This window comes from Lynx rufus, unplaced genomic scaffold (assembly GCF_022079265.1).
Source record: "Lynx rufus isolate CCGP_SWC_20201006 ecotype Redwood Valley unplaced genomic scaffold, mLynRuf1.p SCAF_6, whole genome shotgun sequence".
In the NCBI taxonomy this organism is placed as follows: domain Eukaryota; kingdom Metazoa; phylum Chordata; class Mammalia; order Carnivora; family Felidae; genus Lynx; species Lynx rufus.
The window spans coordinates 55,241,507-55,263,531 of NW_025814878.1; the positions used below are offsets into that span (position 1 = coordinate 55,241,507).

At 38.1% G+C, this 22,025-nt stretch overlaps 1 protein-coding gene across 1 annotated transcript in view; it reads left to right on the forward strand.

The window, feature by feature from the left end:
- Positions 1-4,212: 4,212 nt before the first annotated feature.
- Positions 4,213-22,025, forward strand: part of ASCC3 (activating signal cointegrator 1 complex subunit 3) — a 367,207-nt gene continuing 349,394 nt past the window's right edge. The window contains exon 1 of the mRNA XM_047101482.1: positions 4,213-4,448. The gene's annotated coding sequence lies outside the window, so the exon portion shown is untranslated. The remainder of the gene's footprint in view (positions 4,449-22,025) is intronic.

The following is a 22,025-nucleotide window of genomic DNA, read 5'->3' on the forward strand; positions in this document are numbered from 1 at the left end:
TTATTAAGGAAGAGGAGAAAAATGGTGATGGGGTAGGCAACTAATAGTGTCTGCCATGGTAGTGATCTAATTTTTTTCCCTTACCATCATCATTTATTAAAAAGACTACAGAAGTTCATTTTAGAATTGAGTCTATCATTAAACAGCACCCCCCCAGGGGCGCCTGAGTGGCTCAGTTGGTTAAGCGTCTAATTTCGGCTCAGGTCATGATCTCACAGTTTGTGAGTTCAAGCCCCTCATCGGGTTCTGGGCTGACAGCTCAGAGCCTGGAGCCTACTTCAGATTCTATGTCTTCCTCTGTATGCCCCTCCACTGCTTGCACTCTGTCTCTCGCATTGTTTCAAAAATAAATAGACATTTCAAAAATTTTTTTTTAAAAATCAGCATCCCCCAGAGGTTAAGTGCCAAGTACAGGGAAGGAACTGCACTGGGGTACAGCAATGATAGAATTTTAAGACACAATGTTGTAAGTTGGGGTTGGCAAAAAGAAGGGGGGAAAAGTGGACTGAGAATATGTGAAACACAAAAGGCCTAGAAACCAAGGCTGTGGGACACTGGTGAGCTGAGCAGACCTAGTGGACATGCATACTGAAGGAGATACTAAGAGATTAAAGGGCTAGAAATGAATGAGTCTGTAGCATATCAACCCATTCTGACAATCCCTGAAGAGATAAGGCTGAGAATGAGAGGCTAGCATGCTAAGGATGCTAGAACATATTGATGAAAAGAGACAACCCTTGGATGACTTTGTTGAGCCACTGAAAATATGCTGGAAACACTTCTACCTTGAGATTTTCTGTTTTTGAGATGATTTTGAGAAAATTAAGGCACTATTACTCAAATGATCTAGTTACATACACACATGTATATAATTTTACATATATGGGTTCATATTGTATATGTATTATTTTGCAAATTACTCAGTTGTACTCCTTGATATATTTCCATATCAAGCAATATAGATTCATGTCATACTTTTTTTAATGCCTACAAAGTATTGTACTTTAGAGATGTGCTATATAGTAATCCCCCCTTATCTGTGGGGGATACTTCCAAGACTGCCCAAGTGGATGCCTGAAATTAATGATAATATCAAACCCCGTATACACTGTTTTTTTTTTCAATACATTAATACTTATGATAAGTTTAGTTTATAATTAGGCACAGTAAGAGATTAACAATGACTAATAAAATAGAATAATTACAATGTACTGTAACTGAAGTTACAGTAACTGGATGCAGTCTCTTTCTCTCTCTCTCTCTCTCTCTAAATATCTTATTATACTGTACTCACCCTTTTTCTTTTGTTGTGAGATGATAAAATGCCTAGGTGATGAGATGAAGTGAAGTGAATGACACAGGCATTGTGACATAGCATTAAGATACTATTGACCGTCTGATGATATCTCCGAAGAAGGATCATCTGCTTCCAAGCAGCGGTTGACCTCAGGTAACTAAAACAGCAGAGAGGGAAACCTTTGATAAGAGGCAGGGCTACTATAATTTCTTTAAATCAATCCCCTCTTGTTTTTGGAATATCTTTTAAAGTACGAGTTTTAGTTGGTTGTCCAGCCACCCACTAATTTCAACCCATCCTACTCAATATTGCCAAGAGAATCATAGATTCCCATTCTCTAACTGCCAAAATCCTGAATGCCTAAAGTACTCACTCAATTCCTTAAAAATTGAATCTTCTTACAGATTAGTTGTTATCTAATTTTAACTTTATTGTCACTACCTTCCAATAAGAACCTTCTATTATAGACAAACAGGTTACTTGTTATCATAGAGTAAATCTGCAGTCTTGTTTCCTTGTCTTTGCTCATGGCATACTTCCTGGACAATCTTCTTTCTCTTCATTGGGAATCCTGCAATCAGACTGCCTTTCCACTAACATTTCAAAAAAATTTTTTTCTAATGTTTACTTTTGAGAGAGAGAGAGAGAAGGGGGGGGGAACAGAGCATGAGTGGAAGAGGGGCAGACACAGTCTCTGAAGCAGGATCCAGGTTCTGAGCTGTAAGCACAGAGTCTGATGCGGGGCTTGAACTCATGAACCTCAAGATCGTGACCTAAGCCAAAGTCAGATGCTTACCAACTGAGTCACCCAGGTGCTCCTCCACCAACATTTTGGAAAACCCTCCAGGGATTACACAGAGGATAAAGATGGTTCTTAGAGTTCAATGAAGTGTATTACCCTCTAGGCCAGGGCTGTCTAATAAAAATGATGCAAGCCACCTATGTAATTTAAAACTTTCTAGGGGTGCTTCGGTGGCTCAGTCATTTGAGCATCCAACTCTTGGTTTAGGCTCAGGTCATGATCTCATGGTTTGTGAATTTGAGCCCTGCATCGGGCTCTGTGCTGACAGTGCGGAACCTGCTGGGGTTCTCTCTTTCCTTCTCTCTCTGCCCCTTCTCTGCTCGCACTGTCTCCATATTTCTCAAAATAAATAAATAAATAAACTAAAAAAAACTCTTAAAAAACCTTCTTACTAGCCACATAAAAAAATAAAGTTAAAATTACTTTTAATATATTGACTCAATATATGCCAAATGCTAATATTTCAACATAGAAGATCCATGACATGGATCTTATATACTCAATATAAGAATTCAGATATTTTACCTTTTTTTGGTATTAAGTTTCAAAATCTGGTATATGTTTTGCACTTACTACATGCCACCACGTTTAAAGGGTAAAGGGCTGCATTTGGTTAGTTCTAGGGCAGTTCTAGGCAGGGTCCATTTTCAATTTCCTTCTTCTCCCTTAAGTCTCTGGAACTGTGATGAGAACAATCTATCATGTGAATTCCTAGCACTTATTGTTAGTATCGCTCATTATTATGTGGTTCCCTGTCATTATTTATCTTTTAATACATTTATCTTGTCTCATAAACTAACCTGTAAATTCTTTGAAGTCTGGGACCAAGGGCTGATCTGATCTCAAGGTTGAAAATAACTTTAATAAAACCAGGAACTAATTCTGCTCTTGATGTATGGCTCCCCTGCACCTAGTGCCTCTGAAATAAGCCTTGGAATCTAAGGTCAAATCTGGTGGTTGATGCATCCACACATCCTAAGGCAGACAACTTCTTTGACTAGTGCTAGAAGGGGATCTTCAAGATCTGAAATGTTTCTCTCAAGTCTGCTTTTCTTGAGACATGAAACAAATTATGTCACATGATGAGTCTTTATCCAGTATTTTTCAACCAGTACTTTTTTATTTGTCATGTTTTGGGGTTCTCTTTTTCATCAGCTCTCCTCCGAAATAATTCCAACTTTTCTGAGGTTTTGCTTTTTCTTTCTTTCTTTCCTTTTCTTTTTTTCTTTTTTTCTTTTTTTTTTTAACATGCTCAATCTAGACTGAACGTAGAACTCCGGTTATGGCTTGGCCAATAAGGAATTAACTGGATCACTGTTGACTGCCTCTCTATAAAACACAGTTCCACTAGGCATCAAGACGCATTCGTTATGAGAACGGCAAGTTGGGAAAGTTAAGGAGCCACAGCACATTAAGTCATGCCATCTTCACATCCTTGATGTTTGGTCTAGAACTGTATACACATACACCAGGCAGTTCTTGAGGTTAGTTAATTTTTCTTGATATCATCTTCCTGTCTTTGCAAATGAGCCAGGGAATCTTCAGACATTGTGTTTTTGGTGTGGGCTGTCCCACCAAAGGATCCGCTAGCAGAGATAACTTTTAAGAGAACTAAGGTGAGGACTAAGAAAGTTTAAGGAAAGCGAACCTGAGTCCAGGGAACCGTATATAAAGTGTCCAGTAGCCGGGAGCTCTGGCTGGTGAAGAAGATGGCAATTACCCGGTTCCTCATACTGCTCTTCCCTCCTGTATCTTAATAGGAATTATTACTTCTTTGTCTTCATCTTAGGGAGAAGAACCAGGGAAAAGACGCAGCGAACTCAAGTAATTGCAAAGAAAGGCTCTGAGGTGGTGAGCGAGAGGCTGTAGGTCCGGGCCTGTAAGGACACCCACCTGACCAAGGAGTCCTGGGAACGCGCGCGTCCGCGCCCGTGCCCGTTTGGGGGCGCGCCCTCGGCGCCGGCTGGTTCTTTCTCGCAGCTCTGCGAGCAGGAGGCGGGGCGGCGGCGCGCACGCGGACGGGGTGGGGCAGGAGGGAGCTGACGTGCCGACGTTGGCGCCGCTGCCGGGCGGGTGACGTGTAGGTCCGCGCCTGCTCCGCCCCCTTCCTCCTCGCCGGGTTTGTAGGTCTGTCTGGTGGTCGGGGCGCTGTACTCTTTTAGTGGGAGCGACCCCGGCGAGCCTAGGTTGAGGTGCGGAAGAAGGCACAACGGTGCAGCTGCCCACCGGAATCTTCAGCTCTCTTCGCTCCCCACCCGGCGTGGGAAGTAAAAATGAAAACGAAAGGGAGGTAGGCGCGGAGGTAGGAGCTGACCGAGTGATGGGAAGCGCGTGAGCTGGGGCCGAAAGGTGAGTAGATGGAGCTGGAGGTGGGAAGGGGAGGGCAGGTGGCGGGAGGCAGGGACTTGGGGGCGGACGACGCTACGGGACAGCCCCCTCGGGTCTCCGAGGGAAGCCACGAGCTGTCATCCCCCCTCGGGGCCTGAAGTCGTATCCCTGGTTTCCGACAGTCTCGTCCACTTTGGAGTTTGTAGGTGGGGGTGGTGATCAAAAAATCACCCTAGCCGTATATTGTACAGGTGTTAGACCACTAGGTGATGACCAGATGGGGAGGTTTTTCTTTCCTGTGCGTAATTTGTTTCCTTTAGTTCCCCCACCCACCCACCTCCGGTACAAAGCCGTGGTAACTTTTTCGTTTACCTCATACAGCTTTTTAAGAGAAAAATCTGCTTTGTATTTTTTACCCTCACACTGAAAAGTAAATAGTCTGGGTAGGGTGTTGACCATGGTGAATTGAGGGTGCAATCGACGAGTCTAGAATGTTCATTTTGAAATAAGTAAATGTGTGTGTGTGCGCGTGTAAGGGACGTGTTGTGAGTACGTGGGCAGTTGTAAGTTGTATTAAAAAGTCTTTTAAACTTAAGACCATGGGGGAGGGGAAGAAAAAAAAAGAGAGAGGGAGGGAGCCAAACCATAAAAGTCTCTTAAAAACAGAGAACAATCTGAGGGTTGATAGGGCGGTGGGTGGGAGGGGATGATGGGTATTGAGGGCACCTGTTGGGATGAGCACTGGGTGTTGTATGGAAACCAATTTGACAATAAATTTCATATTAAAAAAATAAATAAAATAAATAAATAAGTCTTTTAATCATAAATTAACTTATTCATTGAATGCAGTGTGTTCGTGTAATCTGCTGTTACTTGGTTTTTTAAAAGAAGCATAATTTTAGCAGTAACTAAAAGTTTGATGTGATTGGTATCACGTGTTCACTCCAACTAGTGATCATGTTTTCTTTTTACAAGTAAGGTTAGATTCAATAGCCAGTATCTCCATCACTAGATTTCATGTTTCATGGGTTGAAATATTTTTTTTCTCATTTTTGGAGTGTTAGGAAAAGTTAAGAATTCAGCTATTGATTCTACTCTGCATTGAACTTCTGTTCATACATCTTTTATTTTTAATGACGGCTGTAATAATAGTCTCACATAAGAAGAGTGCTCTTAGAGATGCCAATTAAGCATAGGCTATATAATCTTATTTGAATGAATTTTTCATGACTTAGCCTTCTTGATCCCTGCTGAGCAGTTTTCTTTTATCATTTCATTCATTCATATGTGCCAGGCACTGTGCTAGGCCTAGGAAATCAAGAGAGATACAGTGTCTGTAATTCGGAACTTTCTATGGAAAGTTTAATAGAGGATCTTAACTAGGATTCCTTTTCATGTCGTGGATCTCTAGTGGACCAAAATAAAGCTTTTCATGAGAATAAGTTATTGTCAATGTTTACATGTAACTGGCATCTAAGGAGGGGCAGATTATTGTCCTTGAACGGCATGACTTGATTTTCCTTTGATCAAAATGAGAGTATACATGCCAATGTTTTGCCAGTTAAGAGAGTAATTTTTTTCTTTTTGCTGAGTTGGCTTAAATACAAAGTTCACAATTGGAAATCAGTTTCTACCTGAAAAGAAAGATTTTATTATTCCAGTTTTTACATTGGCCACATTGGATCTCCTATGTGTTAATGACTTACAATTCATAAGAATTCTGCACACAAAGCATATTCATCAGAAACATGTATGGTACTTATTGACAAGTAAATTTTTTGTCCCATAGTACCTTCGTTGGGGAGGTAGTTAGCGTAAGCCCTTTCAGTGCAATGTATGTCTTCATATAAATACGGCACAGTTTTCAACTTTGAGAAGATATCTACCTGAAATTGAAATTTTAACAAAAACATTTATGGAAAGAAAAAATGCATAATTACCAAGGAGGAAAGGTATCTTACGTAGTTAGTAATTGTGAGAAGGTAGGTGTTATGTGTCTATCTCCTTCTGTAAAGTTTTTTAAAGTAGGTACTAGATCTTATTTCTTGTATAATGCGCAGCTCATAGTAGACGTTCCTATATAAATGTTTATTCAACATGTACCATCTCATTTAAGTCCTCACTTTGCATATAGATGAGCAAGGGAGCATGTTTGAGTGTGCCTGATGGGTGTTCAGTTTCATTTTTCTGCTGTTATGATAATCAGTTATACAGGCTGTCTTATTTATGAAACTCTATTATTCAGATTTAATGCAGTTCAATCCATCTTTGAATATTTCAATTTAATCAGGTCATTCGACCTGAAAGGGGCATAAAAAGTCATTTTGAAGCCCCTCTTTATTTCGTTAATCAGAAAGTTGATACCCAGAGAAGTGAGCTGATTTTTTATCATCAAACAAAAATTGACATCTGAACTCAGTTCTCATTTTTATTTTACTTTCTTCCTACTATGTCATTTTGCCTCTCCTCATTATAACTTGAACAGACTTAACTCTTGGAAACCTTTGTAAATTAAAATAGAGTCCTATTTTATCTTTCTGTTTTAGGAGTTTGGGGCTTGTCTACCTCCACTTCTGTGATTCACTCTTCAGAGAGAATTGTTGGGAAGTGCATTTGTTATTAAAAGTTTGAAGCTGATGTGGAAAATAAGGGTGGAATTTAGAACAGGTACATAAGAACGTAGTAAAGTAATTTTTGGTAACAGTAAACATTCTCAGAATATGTTTTAATAAGCTAATTGCTGAGAAATAGTTATATTTGAAGGAGATAAAGTTCACACATAGTTATTTAATAACTAAACCAAAGATTCTCAACATTACTGAATCAAAATTTCTGGGGATGGTGTCTAGAAATGTCTTTTCAGGTAACTCCCCAGTGATTACAATACAACCAGTTCATATTGGAAACTTCTGCATTAAACCATATGAATTCAAAAGCCTCTTAATTTTCTATTCTGTCCTATTAAAGCAGAACTTCAAAAGAAGGGAGGGAATTAATGTCAGGACTATGGAGTAGAGAGGCAGTTTTAATGTTTCCCAGTATTGTTAAACAGTTGCTAGTTATTTTGAAATTAATTCAGTGAATACCAAGTTACTCAGTTCTGTGTAGCTAAGAAGCATTCTTTTAAGAGTGAAGGAAGCTTTGCAAAATATTAGTGCTGTCTGTACCCTGCAGATGGGGATGCAAGGGATAACCTAAAGATTACTTCTAGAAAGAGTCACAAATTAATGCTCTGAGTATATATTCTCAGAGTTCCTTGGTATAGGCTAAGAACCATGCAAGATATTGGGGAAAAGCAAGACATACACTACTGCAGTCTTGGAAACGACTGTCAAGATGCTGGCTTTGTGAGACTGTTGAGTGAATTGACTTGAGGTGAGGAAAAATGCTAATACCAGTGAGTGCTGTCCTGGCCAACTTGAAGTAAAGCAGAGGTTTTGTCACTGATTTAGAAAGTGAAAAAGTTGCTATCCCTAGTCACTGATTTTGGTGTTAGTTTGGGGAAAAAATAGCTGTTGGGGAGTTTGCAAAATGACTGATTTAACTCCAGTTTTTCAGAGCTCTTCTCTTTGTATTTATTAGAAACAGAACAATGGAAGAACATGATTGAAATTCTAAATCCAGTGGACATTTTGCCATGTTTCTTGGTAGCATTTGACATGGTTGACCATACCTCTTTCTTAAAACTCTCTGCTTTGTTTCAGAAACACTGTATTCTGGTGTTTCCTTGGCCTTTATTGGCCTTCTACTAGTCATAATTTCGTCTGTCAAGCTTTTCCACCCATTTATTCTTTAAAGGCTTCTGTTCTTCTACCGCTGCCATCTTCTTAGTCTTCACAGATCCTTAGGTGATTTTTAACTATTCCTATTGTATTCCTGATAATTTTCAGTTTTATATCCTGAAAGCAGACCTCAGTCCTGAACTCTTCACCTGAGTATTCAATTCCTACTGACCATTTCTACTTGAATGTCATACAGATATCTCAGACTCAACTTGTTTGAGATTGAACTTGTGATATTACTATAATTACTATTAACTTTTCCCTAGTTCAATATTAATTGTATTGTGAACCTGATCTATAATTGTGGAAGTCAGTCTTGGACTTTGCATCCCCTCCCATCCACCCCTCTTCTCCCACCACAAACAGATAATTAGAGTAAGCCAAATAGATTTGACTTAAACACTTGGATTTATCCACTTTTCTCTGAATCACTACTAGTATTTCAGTTTAGGAACCCTTCAAGCCTTCATCTTTTTTTCTGCATTACTGCCACAGTCCTTGGCACCAGGACTTTTTTCTGCATTACTGCCACCAGTATTTTTCTGCTTCTGGTCTTGTCTTTTTGTGGTCTATTCCCTTCACTGCAGTTGTAGTAACTCTTATTAAACACAGCTCGAGTCAAAACTCGCTTGGAGATTTCTTTTACTGTCAGAATGATTTCTAAACAGCATGACTTAAATGGCCCTTCATGACCTGATTGCTCTTCCTCCAGCTCCATTTCTTGTCACATTATTCCTTGACCACTACACTGGGTCATCTTTTTGTTCCTTGAACATGAAGTATTCTTACTCTCTATGTTGCCCTGTTTACCTGGCTGACTCTTCATCCTTGAAGTGTCAGTATAAGAAACCTGCTTCTCTTTCCCCGTTTCCTTTCTTGCTAGGCTAGATGTACCTGCTCTGTGTTCTGGTAAACTCTTTACTGCCCCCTTTTAAAATAAAAGTCTTATTTTGTATTGAGATAGCTTGTTTAATCAGCCTGTCTTCACTAGACTGTGAGCTTCACAAGGATAGGTACCAGATTGATTTTGCTCACCATAGTCTATCCAGCCTGAATATAATAGAAATTCTAGTTAAGAAATATCAGGTGAGTGAAAGCTGTTTGTACATTCTTCTGAGGTTTTCCTTCTGAGCCTGTTCTTACCCTAGGTTTTCTAGCAACTGTCAACTTTTACCATTCCTTTTTGTTTTGTGCTTTTTTAGCTTGAGATTTAGAAAATATCCAAATATTAATTTCAGAATTAAATTTCTGCATGTGTAAGTTCTTGAGTTCTTTGAGAAGGATGGCATCATGAGTTGAATAAATCGTGTTAGATTTTATTTCTTCTGTTTGTGAGAAAACTTACTAGTTTGTAAACTATCTTATCTCTTCTTAAGGGCTAAAATTAATTAAATAATTTATATGAAAAATATTTTTGAGGTCTTGAAATAAAGATGTAAACATTAATACATATATGCATGTATGTATGTATATGTGTGTGTGCGTATATACACACATAGATATATACCGGACCTGTAAATACTGCCCTTTTTTTGTGATCGTTTTGTACCTCCCTTTATCTTTTCTGTCAGTTCATCCATTCATCCATTAAACAAATAGTTATTGAGAACCTGCTGTACCCCAAACACTATTTTAGGTGGTGTGGATACTGCAGCGAACAAAACAATGTTCCCACCTTCATGGGGCTCATATTCTATTGGGTGAAGTTAACAAACAACACAGCCAACATTGTTATGTGTTAGGTACCATCAAGTGAGTGAGTTGGATGCAAGAGAAGGATCAAGGAAGAGGTGCTGTAAGGTGGTCAGAGGAGGCTTCTCTGGTAAAGAGACATTTGAGCAAAGACCTGAGGAAATGAAGGAGCTACCTATGTGGCCTGTGGGAGAGGAGTGCTTATGCAGGGGGATCTACTTGTTACAGTTTATATCACTGGAAGGAAAGCCGGTGTAGATGCCCCAGCATGAGCAAGGAGGAGGGTTATAGGAGATCAAATCAAAGCATAGGAGAAAGCCAAGTTCTTTAAGCATTTTGAAGTTTATGCAGAGATATGTGAAACCTTTGGAGGGTTTTGAACAGAGGGAGCCACAAATGTTACCTGTTTTTGGGAAGAATGATTCTTGTTTATGTGTGGAAATTAAATTGTTAGAGAGTAAGGATGAAAACAGGGAGACTAGGCAATTGTAATAGTCTGTAGGGTAGACTATAGGTAGTCTTACAGGGTAATGGTGAGAAGTGGTCAGATTCTGAATATATTTTGAAGGTAGAGTTGGGAGAATTTGCTGATGAATTGAATGGAGTAAAGTATAACTACAAGTTTTTTTGGCCTGAGCAACAGGCAGAATGGAGTTGTGATTTATTCAAGTGACGTGACCACAGGAGGAGATTTGCAGCAGGAGATCAATTTTGACATTTTTAAGTTTGATTTAACCTATTAGACATCCAGGTGGAGCTGTGGAAGAGGTAGTGGGTATGCAAATCTGGAGTACAGGTGAGATACAGAGAATGGAGATAAGAATTTGGAATTAGGATATAAATGATACTTAAAGTCTTGAGACTGGATGGGATCCCCTGAATGGGATCTCCAGCGTAGCTGGAGAATGGCGTCTGAGCTCTCTGATCTTGAGGCACAGCAATGTTTAAAGGAGGATGAGGAGGAACCAACAGGACAAAAAAGTGCCAGTATTGCTGGAGAAAAAACAAGAGATACTGGTGTCCTAAATGCCAAGTGAAGCCACTGTATCTAGAAGGGCTGCGTCAAAAACTGACAAGGATTAAATAAGGACTGAGAAGTAACATTGAATTTGACGGTGTTGAGGTTATTGTGACGTTAATAGCTCTTTTGGTGGAACAGTGGAAGTAACAGTGGAGGTTGGTTTGATTGGAGTGGCATTTTTATTGCAGATAAGCTAAAAAAAAGTAGAGTATTAATGGGAGAGGGCTGTGGAGTCGGTTAGGTTTTAAATATGGAAGCCCCCATAGCATATTTTTAGGCTTCAGAAATGATCCAAAAGAGAAGAAAATATTAATGAGAGAGGGGACAATTTCACTTCAGCAATTTACCACTGTATGTCCACTGAATAAATTTTTCTTGAACTAATGAATGGATAAAAGTATTTTCAACAGATGCTATATATTTTTATCAGTGTTGAATAAAAAGTGGGATAAAGAACACTTTAGTTAACACCTTTGTTGTTGTTGTTGTTCAGATGGTTGTGAAAATTGATTAGATTTCAGTCTTCCTGAATTAGATTACCACTTCTACTTTTTCACATGATGAGCCTGGTGTTTCCCAAATTTTTTTTTTTTAATTTTTTTTTTCAATGTTTATTTATTTTTGGGACAGAGAGAGACAGAGCATGAACGGGGGAGGGGTAGAGAGAGAGGGAGACACAGAATCGGAAACAGGCTCCAGGCTCTGAGCCATCAGCCCAGAGCCCGATGCGGGGCTGGAACTCACGGACCGCGAGATCGTGACCTGGCTGAAGTCGGACGCTTAACCGACTGCGCCACCCAGGCGCCCCAAGTGTTTCCCAAATTTTTGCAGCTGCCTTTACAAATGATCTGCTACAATTAAGGTGTGCTGCTGCAGTGGGCTTGTATAATCTTTTACACTGTGTTCATCTTGTCCCCTTTAAACTTTTAAAAAGTTTACTTCAAATATTTGGAGACCTCTTATGAACTATTACCTTAAATGACATTGAAGCACATTGTGGGTGGGAATATTAAATAAGCATCCAGATGCTCAGTGTTCATGTTTAATCTTTCATAAACCTGAGAATTTTTAGATAGTATTTTCAGAACCTACAATTTGGCATTCAGTTTGATGCTTTTACAACTATTGTCTCTCTTAGTAGCCTTCTGTGTTTATTAAAACTTAAAATTATGGAATATTTCAAGAATACTTGCAATTTCAGAAAATAATGTACCAAACGCTAATATAGTTGCCATGCGGATTTAACAAGTTTTAATTTTTACCTTATTTGCTTCAGATCTTTCTCTTTGAAAAATTACTGCCATTGGGCACCTGGGTGGCTCAGTTGGTTAAGTGGCCGCCTCTGGCTCAGGTCATGATCTCACAGTTTGTGGGTTTGAGCCCCGTGTCGGGCTCTGTGCTGACAATGCTGATCCTGCTTCAGATTCTATGCCTCTCTCTCTCTGCCCTTCCCCTGCTTGCACTGTCTGTCTCTCAGAAATAAATAAAATAAACATTAAAAAAAATACTGCTATTTACAGGATATAAACCAGGGCATAATGAGGGAGTTGATGGAAAGAAATGGGACTGATTAACTTGGTGAAGAGAAGACAAAGTAGAATGGCTGGTATGGTCACCTATAGTGTGAAAAAGAAGGCTTACATTTGATAACTTAAATATAGATAGTTTTTTTCTTTGTAAATTTTTTTTGTCTTTTTTTTTTTTTTTTTTTTTGAGAGAGAGAGAGAGGGCGAGAGGGATGGGGGTGGGGAGGCTCAGACAGAGAGGGAGACACAGATCAGAAGCAGGCTCCAGGCTCTAAGCTGTCAGCACAGAGCCTGGCACAGGGCTCGAACCCACGAACTGAGAGATCATGATGTGAGCTGAAGTCGGACACTTAAGCAACTGAGCAGCCCAGGCAACCCTAGATAGTTTTTTTTGTTTTGTTTTGTTTTTTTAAAGTACATTTACAATCAGAAAGCAACATCCAGTACTCAGTAATCAATTATTTTATGGTCTATACTTACGTGGAAATTTTTATAAAACATTGAAAAACATGTTCAACCGATACAGATGTCATTTTTATTAAAAAGTCAGCAGATATCATGATTTCCCTAGTGTCTTCACTGTAAAAATTGTTAACCAGCAATCTTTAGAGAAATGATTACATTACTATTTAAAAATTTAAGGTCACATGCTATAATTTTTAAAACATCAGAGTGAATTTCATGTTTCTAATGCTTTTTGAAGCATGGTGTTTCAGTAGATTTAAAAAAGGTAAAGGGTATCATTATGAAAACCTGTTTTTCCTCTCAATCGTAGTATGTATAATTTATTGTTAGGAAAGTGGTTTAGAAGTTAGAATATAAAGTATGAGACCTAATGGGCCTAACCCTTTCAAACACTTTTTCAGTTTATGAAGCTGTGAGTAGCAGAGGATGAAGTCTCATAGGGAAGTGATGGTTCAACTCAAAATAAGGGACAGAGGAAAACATTCTTGTAGACTATATTTGTTAGGGCACGTTTCTGACTGATATAACAGAAAGTGGAAGACGATGCCCTGTTTTGTTTTTGTTTTTTTCCATTAGTATTTAAGTTTTTATTCATAAATACTGAAACAAACAATTTAGACCGAATGTTAAATAAAGCATATATATTAGATGCAGTGTAGTAACACTATAGAATTTTTGCTATGTATTTTTTCTAATTCATAATGCCCAGTGTGTTAGTGATTTGCTTTTCTGTTTTTATATTTTTTGTTTACCATATAAATTCATTTGAGTCCTCATTTTAGTATTTTTCTCTACTTGAGAAAGAGGGGTATTGAGTGTGTGCCAACTTCTTTTATATAATGTCAATGTTAGGGCTATTTAAGAATATCCTCTACTATGCACAGAACAGTAATAAGTAAAGATTAAGGTCATTGTACCCTTTGATAAGTATTTTTTGGGTTTGGAGTGGGTAATCCTAGTTGTTTGGGTATAAAACTTGAGTCAGATTTCCAAAAGGAGCTCGTATTCAGTAATGCAATGGTGCTCCATATAATTGTGATACAGAGGAATAAGTATAAGGTCTGGAAAATCCATTCTCTCTACATAGCTAACGCTGGTTCTAGAGCATCACCAGAGCATCACTAAGAGTTGTGGTTTGGTGAATTCAGGTCTTATTAAGGGACAGACATAAATTATTTGGGCCTGTCTTCCAGAAGCCTATAGATTAGGGTGGAATGAAAATTCTGCCTTTCTCAGATAATCTGAACCAGGACCTTTTGACTGTTGGGTTTCTGTTCCATGTGTTCTCTAGAGTAATATGTGTACTTGTTTGGTATTTGTGGGATGTTCTTTCTAAGAACTCTGACTAAGAACTCTTGTTCTTTTTTTTTTTTCCCAATGTTTATTTATTATTGAGAGAGAGTGAGAGACAGAACATGAGCATGGGAGGGGCAGAGAGAGGAGGAGACACAGAATCTGAAGCAGTCTCCAGGCTCTGAGCTGTCAGCACAGAGCCTGACGTCGGTCTCGAACCCACAAACCGGGGGACCATGACCTGAGCCGAAGTCGGATGCTTAACCGACTGAGCCAGCCAGGTGCCCCTGACTACTCTTGTTCTTAATCAGTGCTGAAATGTTAATCAAGACACTTGTTTTTTCAAGGGCCTTTAAAGGAAAGCTTTCCTTATCCTTAAAAAGTAAAATTAATGTAATTATGGGGATCTCCTATAATATAAAGGCTATTTAGTTTATAGTTAATGAGCCTAATTAGGCCCATTCCTTCTAGGGCGGGAAACCTGGGGTTAATACAAGTAGTTAGTTGGGGGAGGTAAATTAGAGTATGAACCTTACATAAATTTCATTTTTAACAAACCATTATGTATGTTGATTTATATTAAAAGTATACACACACACGTATTTATTTCCCCCTTGCTTTCTCTGTTCTCCATGCTCCACGTGTGATTTTTTTTTTTTTAATGTTCATTTATTTTTGAGAGACAGAGAGAGACAGAGCATGAGCAGGGAAGGGGCAGAGTGAGAGGGAGAATCCAAAGCAGGCTCCAGACTCTGAGCCGTCAGCACAGAGCCCGACGCGGGGCTTGAACTCAGGAACTGCGAGGTCATGACCTGAGCCGAAGTCAGACACTCAACTGACTGAGCCACCCAGGCACCCCCAACGTGTGATTTCTGATTTGATTGGAAACTATTGAAGAACAGTTGCTTCTTGTTTAAGAATGAATTAGGATATAAAGTGAACTTCTTGGATAGAAATTAGGAACAGTTAAAATTGCTTTTGAAAATCCTTCACTTGGACATAAGTCATCAAAACACACTTAGTGTGTTGTGTGCCACCATGTCTTTTCTCCAGACTTGGAACATACCAGTATCTTCAGATGAACTAGGTGAAAAAGTTGGTTTGTGCTTAATGGCAATGTTGTATATATATTTTTAAGAAGAAAACATAGTTTTCAAATATTGGAGTCATGCAGTGCGGCAAGATGCTCACAGTTTGAGATGCATATGGTGATTGAAATGGATGGATGAAGGGAACTTCCTGTTTTTGTTGCTCATCCTCCATTTACTTTGGAGCAGCTAGCTATTCAGTGTGTGAAATAGTGGACAGAATCTCCAGTATTATTGTTTTGGTGTGTCTATACCTTTTATTTGGCCTGTTTTATATGGTTGATTCAAATAAGTAAATGTGCCCATGATGGGACTCTATTAACTAATTGATGGCAATAATGTACAATTAAAGAAAAGGCAGAAATCTTTTTTTAGAGGGTACTGTGAAAAATTACCCCCTTTTGAAATGGCATAATAGAGGATTATGTATATATGTAATATATCTATGAAGGCTGATGTCTGAATTCTGATCTTGACTGTGTTAATTTTTTAACAACTCACTTTTTAGAAGTAAAATGTAAATACTCCAGTTTATTTTTCAAGATTTGGCCTGTGGGCATATAATTCTATTTTAGGTATTGAAATCTTAAATTCTAATTTTTATTCCATTCACAACCTACCCATCATTCCAGTGTTTTTATCCCTCACCTACATTATATCACTCTTTTTTTCCCTCTAATAATTCCCTAGTATCTATGATTGCCAGCAACTAATTGCTGACTTTACATTCATTAGGAAATATAGTTTGGCTATGGTGGAGATTTTGTTATTTGTTTATAATGAAAACTACAGTAACTATATTTTCCTAAAATTACTGCCAAGCAGTAATTTTAAACCCCATTTAGAGTTTAGAAACAGATTTAAAATAAAGGATCGTAAAACTTTCTTTGTGGTACTTCAGAATAATGTGTACTAGAATTCTAGCCCAGTGGTTATTGGTCAGTATCATTTCACAAAGGGAAATATATTACTGTCAGGTTCCTCCCCCCCCCCCCCCCATTTGAATGTTTAAAAGGGCAGTTAACTTGACTTCAAGACCTTTTCTTTTTATCTGTACATATATCTAATCAACATTGTAAAGATTCAGATAATCACAGATGGGTACTTCTGGCCATAAAAATCTTTTGGGTTTTAGTCTTTATATGCTAAGGTGTTAATATTTATTATTAAAGGAATTTTTCATGTATTCATTTGCCATTTAGTACGTCACACTAAATGTGGAATAAAAATTACTGAGGTAACAACTGCTACATAGGACAGTTTATCTTCATGTGCATTTGCTGTAGTCTTATAAATCAGAAATTTTAACCATAAACATTATGATATATCTTTAAGACCTCCAACTTGAATGTTTTTTCCTTTTGTTTGGACCTCAAATCCAGAACATAATTATTCTCATCATTTAGGCACCGTTGTCCTCTTTTTTTTTTTTTTTTTTTTATTTTTATTTTTTTTTTAATTTTTTTTTTCAACGTTTATTTATTTTTGGGACAGAGAGAGACAGAGCATGAACGGGGGACGGGCAGAGAGAGAGGGAGACACAGAATCGGAAACAGGCTCCAGGCTCTGAGCCATCAGCCCAGAGCCCGACGCGGGGCTCGAACTCCCGGACTGCGAGATCGTGACCTGGCTGAAGTCGGACGCTTAACCGACTGCGCCACCCAGGCGCCCCGGCACCGTTGTCCTCTTATTGCCCTTTTGTTATAAAACTTTAACCCTGGATTATACCAACCTTTTGTTCCTTTGCCAGATCGTTGCCACTCTAAATTTGTGTTTTTTCAGTATAAACTGAATATTCAATGCTTCCTGAAAAATCTTTTTATGGTTAATCAATTTCCTATCTTATCATTGGTATGAAGTCAGACTTTTGCCTGTCTTCAAAATTTTTTTCTCATCATCTTTTGAATAGTTTCAGGAGATCTCAAAGAAAATAAGTACTTTTGGTAGAACTTCCTTTCACCACCTTTTTCTCTCCCCATTCATTTCTGCTTCACCATGTTACAAATCTATCTGCACTTCCAGGTATCTCCCTCCTTCTAGCATGTCTTATCTCAAGACCCATACTTTTGTTCTCATTCTCTCCTATTTTCTCAGAGACTCTACTCCCTTAGTCATAGCCTTTCTTTTGATTATTCAGTCTTTCCCCCTCTCTACTGGCTCTCCCCTGATTATTTGATTTTACTCAGCTCTGTCCTGTATTTTCAAAATCTTGACCCATGTATTTCTTGCCCTTTCTTCTGGGCCAGGTTCTTTGAAAAAAAATAGCTTGTACCCATTTTATTTCCTCATTTTCTCCCTCTCATTTATCCTTCAACCCAGTGAAATTTGCATTCTCCCCAGTTTTTTGGAAACTATGTGTGCTAAAGTCATCTAAAACCTGAGAATGGCCAAGTACTGTGAACTCTGTAACAGCATTTGAAATACTCTGTTCTCTTGTGATAACACTTTCTTCATAGGACAGCTCTTTGTTGATCTCTTTCTTAGGACTCTGTTCTTAGCCTTCTACTGTCTACTCTCAGGTTTTTAGAGGTGCACGTGGATGAGTTTCATGGCATTCATGCAGCTTCTGAAATGAAGTACAAAATATTTATATTGTGTGTATGTCTCTTTTCTCAGGGAGAGGGTCCACAGGTTTATTTATGTCGGACTTAAAGGAATGTGTTCACCTATGGTTTAAACTGCCTTGACGTGACAACACTAAATTCTCTATTTCCAGCCCACACCTCTAGTAGGGCATCCAAAACTGTTTATCCCACTTGATGGCCATGATCAAAACTTTCCAAAACAGAATTAATCAGTCATCTTTCCTCTTCCTGTATGCTATCTATACATCCATGTGCCACTATTCTTTCTCTCCTAAACCTGAAATTTGGGTGTTCTGCTCCTTTCCTCTTCCTCTTCACAGCCTATCCCACCCATCCTGTCTCTCAAATATAAGTATCTCTTAAGTCCATCTTTTTCTGCTTTTCCTTGCCTCAATTCCACCCTCTTTATCTTTCACCTGGTTTATTGTAAGAAATAACTTTCTAACTGGTTTGCTTGTCTCCAGTTGACCTTGCCTTTAAACTGTTCACCAGACTTAAATCTGAATAATTTTCTACAATATATTAAATTTCTTTTCCATGACTCTGTCAAGAGAAAAAGCACTTAAATTGAAGGGCGCCTAGGTGGCTCAGTCAGTTAAGTGTCCAGTTTTTGATTTTGGCTCAGATCGTGATCTCATGGTTTGTGCGTTCAAGCCCTGTGTTGGGATTCCGTCTCTCTCTCCTCATGCCTCTCCCCCGCTTGTGCATTCTCTCTTTCTTTCTCAAAGTCATAAACTTTATTTAAAACATGCTTAAATTGAGACATGGTGTTGGGTCTCTGCTTACATCTTTATTCTCCATGAGTGACCAATTGTACATTATATAGGTTTTTACATTTTTATTATTTTATAAAGTGTATTTATTTTGAGAGTGAGCAAGCCTGTGCACACCTGAGTGGGGGAGGGGCAGATAGAGAGGGAGAGAGAATCCCAAGCAGTCTCCATGCTGTCAGTTCAGAGCCCCATGCAGGGGTCAAACTCATGAACTCTGAGATCATGACCTGAGCCAAAATCAAGAGTCGGATGCCTAAGCCACTGACCCAGGCACCCTATATAGATTTTTTTTTTTTTAAGAGTAAGTCTAAGTCTATTATTTTAGTTTTCTCCTTCATACCTTTACCTTTTTTTCTCTACCAGGCCAGCTCATTAAAGTCCTGTAAATCTCAACTTCCATCTTTATCTACCTTCTTTCCCACTCTATTAGATGTTCCACCTCTGTCTTCCTATAGTTATACCTGCATAATTATTGTAACCCTTCTTAACCATACTGTAAACGTGTTATCCAGGGCAAGTGCATTCATAACCCAAAATGTTTTTTTTTTTTTTTTAATCTTTAGAGACTCACAGTGTGTCTAATGTATAGTAAGTGATCTATAGATATTTGCTGATTAAATAATCAAAGATGTAAAATTTGTTTTCTCATTCTGACCTTTATACATTTCCAACACCCTTAAGTGTTAGTAGTTGTTTTACTGGTACAGAGTCCAGTGAGTTTTAAAGAACAGAGTTCTGTAAATCTTATTTATACCCAGTGTCTAACATAGTTCCTGGTAAATAGGAGAAACTCAAATATTTGTGAATAAATGATTTACAGGTGATCATGATCAAATGCGCTATTACATTTTTAAAGTGTTAGTATTCAACCTGACGAAGTAAAACCATAAAAACCAAATTAGAAAATCAAGTGCTTCATTTTCTTGACAAGTTTAATTAATATTTATCAATTTGATGAGAGCTCAGGGAGCTGTAAAGTTTCCTGTTAGTGTAGTGTGTAACAACAGTGTGACCTCATTACCAGGCTCTACTGTTAGATCTCTTCTTAGAGATTGGGTGTATTATTTTGTTTGTTAGAATTTGTTAAGTTTATGAATTAGACTTTATCCATTTTTATTCTTATGCCTTGCTGTTTTTAGAGAGGGGCAGGGAATTCAGGAGATTACCATTGGTTATGTCAAAATGATGGAAGTAGTAGTCCCAAATACCCCATTTATTCATAAAATATGCCAGAGGCAAAATATTACATGTATCACATGTCTTTTGTTATGGTGTTGCATTTTGAAAGCACTAACTTGAGTGATAAAAGGCAGGTTCTGAAGCAGAATATATTCAGTTTACTGTCAGCACCTTTCTTTAAAGACTTCAAGGTTAATGTCAATCATTATGAATAGAATGCCTGTCATTACAGTCTCTTAACCTAGATAGAGAAATTAAATCCCAGTACTCTAAGTCATGTTGTATGCCTTACTTCTCATGAATAGATAATAGTAACTATGTTCCATCCCTGGGAGAATTGAGAAAAAAGTCACCCAATTCACATTGGGTAAGACTTAATTCTCTCACAGATTACTGTTGAGAAAGGCTCCTTCCTTAGGAGGCATATTGTGCACCTAAACGCAGGTCACTGAATTCTTAGTAGGTGGAGATTCTTTGATCACTATTGATATGAGACAAAATTGAATGGTGATTTAAGAATAAAAGATAAAGGGTGCTTGGGTGGCTCAGTGGGTCATGATCTCACTGTTCATGAGTTTGAGCCCTGTGTTTGGCTCTGTGCTGACAGCTCAGAGCCTGGAGCCTGCTTTGGATTCTGTGTCTCCCTCTCTCTGCCCCTCCTGTGCACACATTCTGACTCTCTCTCACAAATAAACAGTAAAAAAAAAAAAAAAAAAAAAAAAAAAAAAAAAAAGAAGAATGTAAGATAATATTCCTGTGACAGTTCTCAAAGTGTGGTCCTTGACCTAAACTTGTTGGAAAGTGTAAAATTCTTGTGCCACATCTCAGTGATATCTGATCTACTGAATCAGAAAATTGGAGGTAAGAAGTAGAGTGACGGGGCCCAGTTTTAGAAGTCACCTGCACTAGGTGACTTTGAAACATACTGGAGTTTGAGAATCTCTGTTCCATGCTGTCTATTGACTCTTGCTTTCATTTCTTCATCCAAACACTCCAGAAAATACTTACTCAAGTGTTAGAAAAATCCTGATGTGATTCCCTGAATCATCTCTCCTAACTAAATACATTCCCAATGAGTAGTTGAAATTTAAAGTCAGCTAGCTAGGGTATGTATTCTCAAATTGGGTCATTTTACTTTTGTGATTAAAATTATTCAATGTGATATAGGGCATCCAACCATTTTTTTCTCCCAGCCATTTTCATACCATTTCCTTATTGATTTGCAATGCAATCATTTGTGTTTTTTTACTTTATCTTTTTTGTTTCTGATTTCTAATCTAATTGTATTTTACTCAGAAAATATGACCTACATTAGTTGTCAGCAAACTCATTTGGTCACCCTGAGCCCAGTGATAGTTTTGCACTTTTTGAGTGTTTAAAACAAAAACAAACTCCAAAATATGTGACAAAGACTGCATGTGGCCTCCAAATCTAAAATATTTACTCTCTCTTCAGGAAAAATTTGTTGACCCCTAATCTATATGATACTTACTTCTTGAAATTTGTTGAGATTTGCTTTATAGCCTAATATGCACAGACTGTTTTAAACTTTTATAAAGGAACTTGTGAAAAATATGTATTTTCTGATCATTAGGTACAGATTTCTGTATATGTTCATTAAATTAAACTTACTAATTTCACTGCTCACATCCCCTGTATAACTTTACTGAATTTTGGGGGGCATTGGTTTGACCTATCAATAATCAACTATTACACTTTCACTTTGATATTGGACTTTTCACTTTCTTCTGGAGTTCTATTTGCTTTTTTGTTTTTTAATTTTTTTAACATTTATTTTTGAGAGACAGAGAGAGGCAGAGCATGAGCAGGGGAGAGGGAGAGAGAGAGAGAAAGAGAGAGAGATACAGAATCTGCAGTAGGCTTCAGGCTCTGAGCTGTTTGTTAGCACAGAGCCCGACACGGGGCTCGAATCCATGAACTGCGAGACCATGACCCGAGCTGAAGTTGGATGCTCAACCGACTGAGCCACCCAGGCACCCCTGGAGTTCTCTTTGCTTTAATTTATTTTGAGGCTCTTTCAGCAGGGCATACAAATTGAAAATTTTTATCTCCTTAGATATAATTTTTATTACTATGTGGAGAGGTTTTTTTTTTCTTTTTATCGTTAATAGTACCTTTTGTTTTAAAGTCTGTTTTGTCTGATTTGATATTTTTGGTAAAGCCACCAGCTAGT